The sequence below is a fragment of the Nicotiana tomentosiformis genome, chromosome 1 (genome assembly GCF_000390325.3).
Source record: "Nicotiana tomentosiformis chromosome 1, ASM39032v3, whole genome shotgun sequence".
Classification (NCBI taxonomy): Eukaryota; Viridiplantae; Streptophyta; class Magnoliopsida; order Solanales; family Solanaceae; genus Nicotiana; species Nicotiana tomentosiformis.
The window spans coordinates 140,850,375-140,862,006 of NC_090812.1; the positions used below are offsets into that span (position 1 = coordinate 140,850,375).

An 11,632-nucleotide genomic window follows, 5' to 3' on the forward strand; every position below is an offset into this window, starting at 1 on the left:
CTTTAAACAATGACGCGCAAAGTAATCAAACGAAAACGGAACGGTGTGCTTTGAATCTCAACTTTGAGAAGTTGGATTAATATCAATGTTATTGCATAGTATAAGATACTGAAAATAATTGGGTTGGTTGCAATTTGAGTATTGTAGTGCTAGATTCATTTTATCACCATCGAACCAGTTATTGTCTGTTTCCCCACCAGTCATTGAAAGCATTAAAAGCTTTGAAATTTTGATTTTGAATTCGATTTTTTTTTTTTAATTGTTACTTATTTTGATTGGGTGTCATTGCAAACGACCGTGAATATTCTTTGGCGATTATATCTCAATTTTGATAGTTTTTGGTGAAGATTAAAGTTGATTTTGGATGTATTTTCATATTGAAACTCGAAAATGAAGAAGATGTATTAAATTTGTATTATAATTGTATGTAAATTGTATTGTGTTCTGTGTAGTTATATTTTTTATTTATTTGAATGTTATATGAAAGTTGAAAAATAATTGTATAATGTATGAATCGTTGTATGAAATTTGTATTTAAGTTATAAATACTTTCTTTTTTGTACATAAAGTTGTTGATATGTATCAAAATTGTATTAAGAGATGAAGTTTTGATTGAAATTTCAGAGTAGAAGAAGAACACACCACATACAAAATATATAAAAAATACATACAAAAGACATATTTTGTATGAAAATTGTATTTAAGTTGTATGATATTGTAGTTATTTTTAACTGGGTAATAATGATGTATGAAAGTTATAGATAAGTTATAAATAAATTGTATAAAGTTCGTTTTTAAGTATATACTATTGATTATGTGAGAAAAGCTAGTTGTTAATGTAACCTATATGTCGATTATGCGTAATGCTAATTACGTCTGATATACCTTTAGAAATACCAACAGTTATACCACATAGGGGTGTACAAAGAAAATCGATAAAGCGCATCAACCCGATAGTCCGAGTCAGACCGAGAAAAAAAATCCGATTGTGATTTGGTTTGGTGTTGGAAAAAAAACTCCGACCATAATTGGTTTGGTTTGGTTTTAACTAAAAAAAGTCAAACCGAAACCAAACCAACCCGACATTACATTTATACAATTTTAAAAAATATTTTATGCACATAAATATTTATTGTAATATAATTTATAAATATTTCTTAAACTTGTTTACAGTTTTAACTTTAAAAGTATTATTTAAAGTTTGGAGTTAACATTATTGAATGGTCCAATAAATTTTATAGCCCATAAAGGTAGTAAGTCAAATAAAGTTCAAATCAATACTAATGCTAATAAAGAAAATTCAATTCAACACTAGGAATGACGATAGTGTTGGATATCTATTTTTTAGTTTTGCATTGATTTATAATGAAAATGTATAATCTAGTTTATCTTTTTTTATGCTTAGTTGTGTAATTAATAGTACTTATTAGTTGTACTTATTTTAGCACGACCTATATGATATTTTTAAATTATGTTAATTTTTATTATGGTGTATTAATTAGTAATACTTTCTTTGTGCGATTTTATTATATATGTTATTGAATATTTTAGTACAATGTTAAGACTCATCTCATATTATTATTTTATTTTCTCGAAAAATACATTTTATATTTGTATCCTACTAGGACTAAAATAAATATTATGAGCATATTACATATTTTGTGCTATTAAGACTTTACTGGGGAAAACTCGAAAACCCGGAAAAAAAACCCAAAAAATTCGAGATTGAAAAACCTGACTTTATTGGTTTGGTTTATAAATTTAAAAACCCGACATCATTGATTTGATTTGGTAATTGAAAAATGCGAATCAATCTGACCTATGTACACCCCTATACCACATATACAGAGTATCTTATTCAATGTTTGGTATCCAGCACTAAATTTGGACCTGTAACTGCATTTTCCAGATTAATAGACCTTTTGGAACGTGGCACAAAGTTTAGCAATCTTGGTTATTACAACTACTTGTGATTAGACTATATTAAGAAGAATAAGAAGAAAAAAAAGGGTTAAAAAGCTGGTGCATTACCTAAAAACACGACTTTCTGCTAAAATCTTACATTTGTTGCCCAGTTGACTTGACTTCCGTAGACTTTCATCTTCTCTTTTTTATTTTAAGGAGAGAGGCGGCAATAGGAAAAGAGGAGATCAGAAAAAAAAGGAAAAGGGTCAATTTAAGGCACTAATAATAGATTATATATAAATTATAAACAATTCTTGTTTAGAGCGGATAATATACAAAATTATGATAATTCTTTTCTTTTTCGGTTGCTAAAACCGTTCGCTCCTCCTTTTTGTGTTGGTCTAGATTCATCATTGGACACGATTCACTTTAAAGTTACTCAGATAAAGTCCATTGAGCTGCAATTTGAACAGTGGCAGTTCTTTGGCCTGAAATTTGAACTAATCCATAAATGGAAGAGTTGTAACCAATGTTGTGTTATAAACTATCAATCCTTGCCTGCTATCTAGTTGTCTCGTCTTATTAAAAAATAAATCATCTACTGTCGAGAAGTATAGTATCCGACATATTTTTCACAAACAAAAGCAGAAGAAGGAGCAGCTCGGTGAATATTAAGTTTACTCAGGCCACATGAGTACTCAACTTTAAGTACTTTGCAAATGTTGGATATTTTTTAAACAGCAACCAAAAATCGCTCACCTTTTACTTTATATTTTTATCGGAAACAGTCTCTCTACCTTCACAAGGTAGTAAGGTTGCGTACACACTACCCTCCTCAGACCTCACTTGTAGGATTACACTGTTGTTGTTGTTGTTGTATTTTACGTGTGTTAGGTTATGCTTCATTTTTATCCTCTTTGAAATATTGTATATATTTAGATCTTTTTGTTTGATATTGAAAACAACAACGTGATGTATTATATTTGTTTACTGTAGAGTCTATAAAGGTGGGCATAATATGAATTAACTCATTTTCTAATGTTCCCCGAAGATGTTGTACTGAAAAAAATAAAGTAAAAAAACACGAAATTCTGTCCTCGGCGGAACATTAGGAATGTATAACAAAATTCTCGTACTTGGTTGTAAAAGCTTTGGACATAAACTTGAAGAATTCAGAGACTTGATATTATGAGGTTGCACCAGGCGCCAGCCCTAACTAGCCTAACAGCCCTAGTTTAACTGTACGTGCATAAACTTGAACTCGCTCAAATGGGAAGATTTGAAGGTATAGAGTATACAAATATCAGAAATGAAGTTGTGATTTAAAATAGGAATATGGTTTTGATTAGGAGAGATGTGAATCTCAAAATTCACTTGAGCACACGTTTCAATAATTAAGGCTACATTTGAGGGATATTATTCCCTTACTAATCGTGGTTGTTACACGCATAAGATTGTCTATCAAGATATGCTATGTAATTTATTTACAGGTATGCAGTGTAATTTTCATAGTTGAGGCATAGTTAAGGAGGGTATACGGCGTTATTTTCCCCCTCATGAGTACAGGATCAAGTTAAGTTTATAAACACCACAACACACACAGACAATAATAAAAATAAATAAAAGGGAAAACAAAGCTAGTGTGGGAAACTCCAATCAACTAGTAGCTTTAAAAGACAATCCTGATTCACAGATAAAAACACCAAAAACAAAGACAGGCAATGAAAAAAAGTAAAAGAAAATGGTGAAAAGGATAACTTGAACAAAGATGGAATGAAGTCTAGACAACTTACACTTCTTTGCAGAGGAATGGACGACCAAGGGAAATTTAGCATCTGAACTTACGAAAAATAAGAGAATAGATGATAAGTAAAACCTGGACGAAATGTAGGTCTAAAACACTAAACTTCACTTGATACATTTCTTTGCAGAGGAATGGAAGTCCAAGTAAAATTCAGCATTTGAAGTAATGAAAAAATAACAGACAATGATGCAAACTGTACTTAAACGATGTCCTAGTTAAACTGTAAAACAATTAAAATCCATTTGATACACTTCTTTGCAGTGGAATGGAAGCCCAAGCCCTCCACCTGATACATTTCTTGATCAACTACAGAAAGTACCAGTTTTCCACAGTGACAAGGACACACCTAACCAATCGTGTACTTGGGAGCCTCACTGCTCTGGTATGAGTATCATTTTCTCCAAAGTAATGGAAGCCCAAGAGGAATTAGCATCTAAAACTTGACTATATGCCTTAATAAATCAATGAATGTTTTCTAAAAAGAGTCAATAGTTACTATAGGACGATACACTTCTGTGTCAATTTGGAAAAGGTCTTAATGTATTAACAAAGCAAATGACTGAAAAAATAGGTTTCTGTGCCTGCAGATAATAGACATCTAAAAGAATGAGCCAAAAGTGTTAGGTCACTGAAAACCATGCGAAAGAACATAGCAAAATACAGGATATACAAAACTCAGATGCTCCAAAAGGTGAGATTAATCCATAGCTTATTTCAGATTGGAACCTCTAACTACAAGTGCAATTTTACATGAGTTTGAAGGGCAGTTTAAAACACGTAAACACACAAGACACGCAAAGGTTTGATGCACGAAAGAAGATCAAACCTGAACAACCAGATCCGGCATAAGAACAACCAGGTGCAAGTTAAAAGCTGGTTATGCCAGTTTCACTGGTTGACTGACAATTGGGTCAGTCTTCCTCGCAGCTGCCCCAACTTTATAGTTCACTACAGAGCTTTAGATGTTATTACATGCTTCATTTTAGAAAGTGTTTATAAGTATAGACATATAACCTTTTTTTGTAGTTTTGCCCTTGTGATAATATTTCTCTAATTGCTTTAGACGAAAATCAGGCATTGACACACTGCATTAACGATAAGGAAAGCTATGGAAGATAAAATGCTCTTTCAAAAAATGCTTTTCCAAAAAATAATGCTCTTTCAAAAATGAAAGAATGACAAAACTTTTCACATCATTGGTCAAATAGATAATTATGGCTGAGTATTAGATTTCTCCTGCACACTTTATTATGTTGTTTCTTTCAACCGCATGATGCACAGTGAGTTTTATCTAGAGTTCACTATGCTCAAGTAAAATTGACAATTGAAGATCAAACACGGGGACAAAAAAGCCATATCCACATGGAGCGATACGCGACAGATGCTAGTACCATATAAAGCTGCTTAAAATGTGAGTCTCTTTGGAATCCTGTAGTTAGTTTAATGCCTCATTATCTCACTATGAGTCTCCATTCAGTAAAGTAAGCCTTACCTCTACTATTTTAAATCTTTCATGTTTCACTATATCATTCTCCTAGTTTGTCGCCTATGAAAGGAAGGAATTAGGATACTGAAGTTTGGGAATTGGAGGAATACATTTTGATGTAAAATATGAGAAACAAGGCACTGATTTCAAATAGTTGATGGTTCTCATAGAAAGACTGCCTCTAGGCTTTTTTCTCTACACAGACTAGAAATCCTTTAGTGACATACCAAAACGATAATACACAGAGATAGGAGACAAATACTATCGAGTTACATTATCTCAGGGTCATTTTAAGATGCCGTAGTCACTAGAATCAATAAAAAGGAGCAATTTAATGTATCAGACAGAACAATTTATCAGAAAGCATGAAAATTTTTATAGCAAGTAAAGCTATAATTCAGGGATAGGTTTACTGGTCTGTGCCTTGTTAATGTAAAGCAAAAACTACAAGTAGATGAAATTCTGGACATAACTGGCACAATTATTAGTAGAGCATGCCATGTTTGTATTGGTCATTTCTAACATTGACTTTTTGCTAAGTTACTTTCAGGAGGCTAAATCTTTCTGGTGGAGATTAAGTGCACATTTAAGTGATCATAACCAGCTCAAAAAACAAATAATGGTCTAGAATATCTTTTCACCATTACAGTAGTTGACCAAAGCTGTAGGTGAATACCTGAGAGATAGGTTTCTGCACATTGAAGCACCTTTCTGTCTTCATTTGACTTGAATACAAAGATGCTTGTTTTATTGGAAGATGAAATTCAACTGTCCTTTATGTGTCCCTTCATATAGATAGTCAGAAAGTTTACTTGTCGTCTTGACGAATTATTAGCAGTTTAGCACAACCTCATGCAAGACAACTCTTTATCTTATATAAACAAAAAGGAACAGAGTACATATACTCCCATGTCAATTATTAAACAAGCAGCAACTAGATCAACTCAAGCTAAGTATTGTCATCTACAGATAGTCGATTGAGAAACTTCGAGAGATGTTACTAACCAAAAATGTGTTCAAATTTCCATGGATGCTACAAAAGATGGACTTCAAGTTAATTGCTCTTGAACCTTTGATGTTAGACTACCAATTGTAGTGTCCCTCTAGTTTGCTTGGAGAAACAAGTTCTTAGTCAAGTCAAAACAATAAACTATTTCTCGCAGAAACTATTACCATTCACTAAAACATGGCTTATCAAAAGGGAGGGAAAAGGTAACCTAGAATCATTAGCTGCAGAAAGAAGGCGTTCAAACGTAACAAAATGTGTTTACTGCTTGAGCCAAAATAAAAATTCTCCACATTGAGTTGGTCAGGCGAAGTCAATCGTTAATCAGATATATCAGCGAAGCAAATGACAGATATACTACTAATCATAGAGTGTTTCTTACCAAATAGCTTTCTACACGCATTACTCAAAGAAATAGATAAAATGTTGAGAGCATCAGTATTTGGGGTTCATGTTTATACCTTGTGAAGACTGAGCAGCTCCCACCATGTAACAATTAAAGAACACCCAGCTTCTGCATTTTTTTTCTCGGTGAGAGGGGGTTTGAATTTGATCCTTTTTTTATAATCACCAGAAGTGCACGGTATGAAACTTGGGTGATAATGGGCCGCTCCTCTACCGTCCCCACTTAAATACCACGCTTTTGTTTGTGGAAGGGATTGAGTTTGATCATGCTCTCGCAATAATTCACCCCTTAGTTATTATATTCGATCAATGTACATCCTCAGAAGCCATTACTTAGCACGCTTTTTAAAGAAACAGCATATCATCATTTGTGCTTTATCTTAAGTCTAAGACATGTTCCCCATATTCAGAGGAAACTTATATTCTTTTCATGTAGCTACTAGTCTCAAGGTTCCACTCAATCTCAACATATTAGAGAAGCAAGACCATGTCTAAACACCGTAACTTGCACCAACCATTCCTGGAGTATGAAAGAGGGAAGTTCAAGAGAAACTTTGGAACGAATATCTGTGAAAGCATAATCTGATCTTTTAGCATCTAATATAAACCATCCCAATCTAGTGTCTTTCTTAACTTTGATCATAGAGGTATGCTTCTCATGGACTTCTAGTGTGTGTGTTTTGTTTGTGCAAGTACAACTAAAGGGGAGAGGGAAGTGAGAGATCCCTAAGTTTATAACAGCGAGGACAAGTCAAAGTTTTTTTCAAGGAACTGCTAGACTACCAACTACCACTCGTTGGTTCATTCCTCACCTAATGCCAAAATAAGCTAAGAAATGTTGAACTAAAGATACTACCAGTCTCGTTTCCCATAGATAGAGCTCTCGAAACCAAGGAAAATTTGCTGCCACGTTGACTTACAAACTCCTGCACTGCACAACTTTTTTTCCTAGACCCTGCGAAGTTGGCTAGATAATCAAATTAAACCCATAGGTCTTGATAGCACATAAGGGTGTGGCCTAGTGGTCAATGAAGTGAATTGAGAACCATGAGGTCTCAGGTTTGAATCCCGGCGGAGGCAAAACTACTAGTCTACAAGGTGATTTCCCATCTGTCCAAGCTTTGGTAGACAGAGTTACTTGGTACCTGTTGCCGGTGGGAGGTAGCAGGTATCCGGTAGAATTAGTCGAGGTGCGCGCAAGCTGGCCCAGACACCACGGTTATCAAAAAGAAAAACACCTATAGGTCTTGATATCAAATCCCACTCCCTCCATCCTTTGGGCCAAGCTTGCCTTCCCAAACAAAAAAGAGAACTACCACATGAGCAACTAAGGCCAACTTCATGCATAGAAACAGTTGCAAACAAGTTAATTTGCATGTTCTCGGCAAAATATAAATGATTTGATCTCCTTCTCACACACAACAAGGGAGTCAATGGCAACATGCATTTTCTTTTTCCATTTTGGTCAAAGAAAAGATAAACATAGTAGAGTTCCTCCTATAATTACCATTTGTATATACAGTCAAATGATTAGGTGTATGAGTGCCACAATACAACAATAACAACAATAACAACCCAGTGGAATCCCACAATTGGGGTCTGGGGAGTGTAGTGTGTACACATACCTTACCCCTACTCCGGAGGAGTAGAGAGGCTATGAGTGCCACAATGAACTATATATATCTAATTCCAAGAGCTTTAATAATAACATTTGTTTGAGTTGGAAGATTAAAACATTTATTCCCAATTCAACAAAAAATTGTCACAGACTTGTCAGATATCTGCACAAGATATACCTAACAATCCTCCAACATAACAGGTTTACTTTTTTTGTTTTTGGGTAACTGAATACTTTCATTACCACATAATGTTTACTTTATTTCATATCAAGTCCAACTATTGCATAACATCACCCAAGTTGCCTAGGCTAGCTCATGGTGAAAGAACTAGGAAACCTCCTTTCACCCTTAAATTATCTATTATCTGCCAATGCGACTTTGATACCAATTAAAGAATATGAATGCCAGTAACTGATAAGACATAACATTATTTAAAAGAAGCAAGTCAAAGAAAGAAAAGTTCTGTTCGTTGTGTCACTATAAAGAATTCTACACATCAGGAAGTCACTAATGGAACAATACATATGAATCCTCAGATACATGCAAAATTATGTTCCTCATCAACAAATTAATTGGATTAACAATTGGGCAACCTGATGAAATTAGAAATCCCTAAACTAGCCGGCAAGCTTTTGTTCGCATCTCTATCTGACCTGATACCCCATGATAAGATCTCTGCTCTATGGTCTAACAGAGCTTTGCAAGCTCTATCATAAGCACAAAAGGAAGATGAAAAAGACTTCTTAAGTAAAAAACGCATAGTGACTGAAAAGAAAGAAAGGACAGAAGTAATGAGCAATCTTGCATTTGCAATCTCATCTTTCTAAACCTCTTTTATTATCTTCTTCCTTTTTAAAAACCACTCTCATAGTCATTATTTGGAACTGCAGTCATCTTACTACCATTTGGTGTCCCCCTGGTTCCTTTGACATCAACAGGTCAAAAAATATGAAAAAGGTTAGAAGAATTGACGGTGCTGGAAAATGTGTTGCATTGATACTATCCAACATCACATGCAAAGAAATGAAGAAAAATTCTAGAGAAAGCTTGCTATCTGCTCCACGGTGTTCTGGATCACCAAAAAATCATACGGGCTATATAGATATTTTTTTTACTTTACCAATTAAATATTTACAGGTATTAATTTCTTATCATAATAATTTGCAGCTATATATATTTTAGACAATTTTGGCATTTTATTAGAAAGACCAATAGGATGACAAATCAACAAGAAGGTGAACAAACAGACTGGTAAGGTTCAAGACCGTAAAATCAAAACATGCAGAACTGCATAGAAGAGTGAAAAAAGCGAAGACAAAATTGGTCCTGGACTTTGAATTCAACAAACACTCAAAAAATTTACCTCCTTCACTAAATATTAGTGTGGTATATAAAAGAAAGAAGGAAAAACAATTCTCCACCCTTCTTTATACTCACCTATCACTCCATCAACTAGATGGGAGCAGAATAAAGCATTTCCAAAAATAGGGGGGGGGGAAGCAAATTAAAGAACATTATAATTTTATCCCAGAAAGCAAGACGCAATCGGATCCATAATCACAGATATTATTGCTAGAGCATAATCACCAATGATCATTATTTATTCCATAAGAGCCAACAGGAAATGTCCATACTATATTCAGTATCGCCTACTTTATTCATGTAGCAATTCATAAGATTTCAACAAACTACAAGAAACTTATTCATTTCTTAATTCTACGAATTTTCTTATTCCCCCAAACTTCCAATCTACCTGCAGGGCATCCACATGGAGCTCTGAAAACAAGCACAGTCCGTCCATTACGCGGCGCCATCCTCTTCAACTCTGCCTCCAACTCTTTTCGTTCTTCCCCTAACACCAACGGCTTCACTCCATAATCATAAAACGAGCTCGAATTCAAATCCCGATCCGATGGCAAACACTTTATACAGTCCTCCGATTCTAATTGTATATCAAATTCAACTGCTCTCCTTAAACCCTGACAATTCGGATTCCCACACTTCCTCGATCTCAAATCAACAATTTCCCAAATTACAATTAAAATAATTACTCCGATCAACGCCACAAACAATCCGACGAAATACGCTACAGGGGAATTGTTGATCACCTCGATCAAAACTTCAACTATAATCGGGGAAATTTGGGTGAAAATTAATTTGAAATAAGGGATTAATAGAAACCCTAGTGATCCGAGTACTAAGAGTAATATAAGTGCATCAAGTGATACAGCAAAAGGGGAGTGATCACAGCAAAATGAATTTTTCTGATTATTATATGAGTGTTTTTTGTTGATATGTGAATTGAATTTGATCATGTTTTTGTGCTGCTCATATGCCCTACAAAACTCAATCAAACTTCGGCAATCAACCATTTGAATACCCAATTCAATCTCGAGATTAAGATTCAGCACTTTGACGCTCCGATACTAACAAAAATCGAGGCAATTGGAATGGAGGGAAGAGTGAATTTGGGTTGACTTGAGGTTGATTTTGTAATTGTTGAGGAAAATGAAAACTAAGTGAGAAGTGGAGGAAGAGAGTTGAAGAGAGAATCCAGCTGAAAAAGATAACATAAGAAGGCGTGGATACCGGAGGGAGATCGCAAACAAAATGCACAGAGAGAGAGTAATGTGCGTAATATTTAATTTAAGGAGTTTGCGTAATTAAATGCAAAATGACTTGTTTAGGGAATGGAAAAAAGAGAGATAAGAATGAAATTATTGCTAAGTTAATGAGTGATTTGAATTGAAAAGCCATATGAAAATTAGATTCAATGTAATCGTAACTAATTAAATCATTTGACTTGTTTGTCAATTGAAGGGGCACAATTACATGTACACGCTCCAAGAGAACGAAAACGTGACTTTCCGAAAACAAATTATATTTCTTTTTTAAAATTTAAATTTTTCTGTTGCAAATAGGCTTATTTTAACAAGAAAATCAAACTTCAATCTACGGTAAGTTGAAGTCGGCTATATGAATTTACTAGTTTCATATTGTTCTATTTAAGCTTATCTTAAATTCTTAATCTATAATTATAAAATAAAATAAAAATTTAAGAAAAGTATTTTTATAGTTTTTATTAATATATAAATCTCTGATAAAATCAAAAGACTCCTAAAAGATATTGACCTAAATTGACATTTTAATGGGACTATAACTTAATCCTAACTAATTGGTATACCTACATAGATACTTTTAATTTATTGTACCATATTTTTTGTAACGTCTACCTATATTCCAAGATAATGTAGCTTTACATATCCATATCTTACCACCAACATGGACTCCAATGATCCAAGCCCAAAAACTACTTGCCCATCTCCCAAGCCCATCACATTGTCTGATAATTCTACTAAGTCAAACCCCACAGTGGAGATGCAAAATCGGACCTCTACATGGGCTAT

The 11,632-nt window shown here is 34.0% G+C and overlaps 1 long non-coding RNA gene across 1 annotated transcript; it reads right to left on the bottom strand.

Moving 5' to 3' along the window:
- Positions 1–3,400: 3,400 nt before the first annotated feature.
- On the bottom strand, positions 3,401–11,163 carry LOC138903546 (uncharacterized). Its single transcript, XR_011412781.1, has 2 exons — positions 6,663–11,163; positions 3,401–5,980 (listed from the first exon to the last, which is right to left on the bottom strand). It is a non-coding gene; the product is annotated as an uncharacterized lncRNA (long non-coding RNA).
- Between the last annotated feature and the right edge of the window lie 469 nt (positions 11,164–11,632).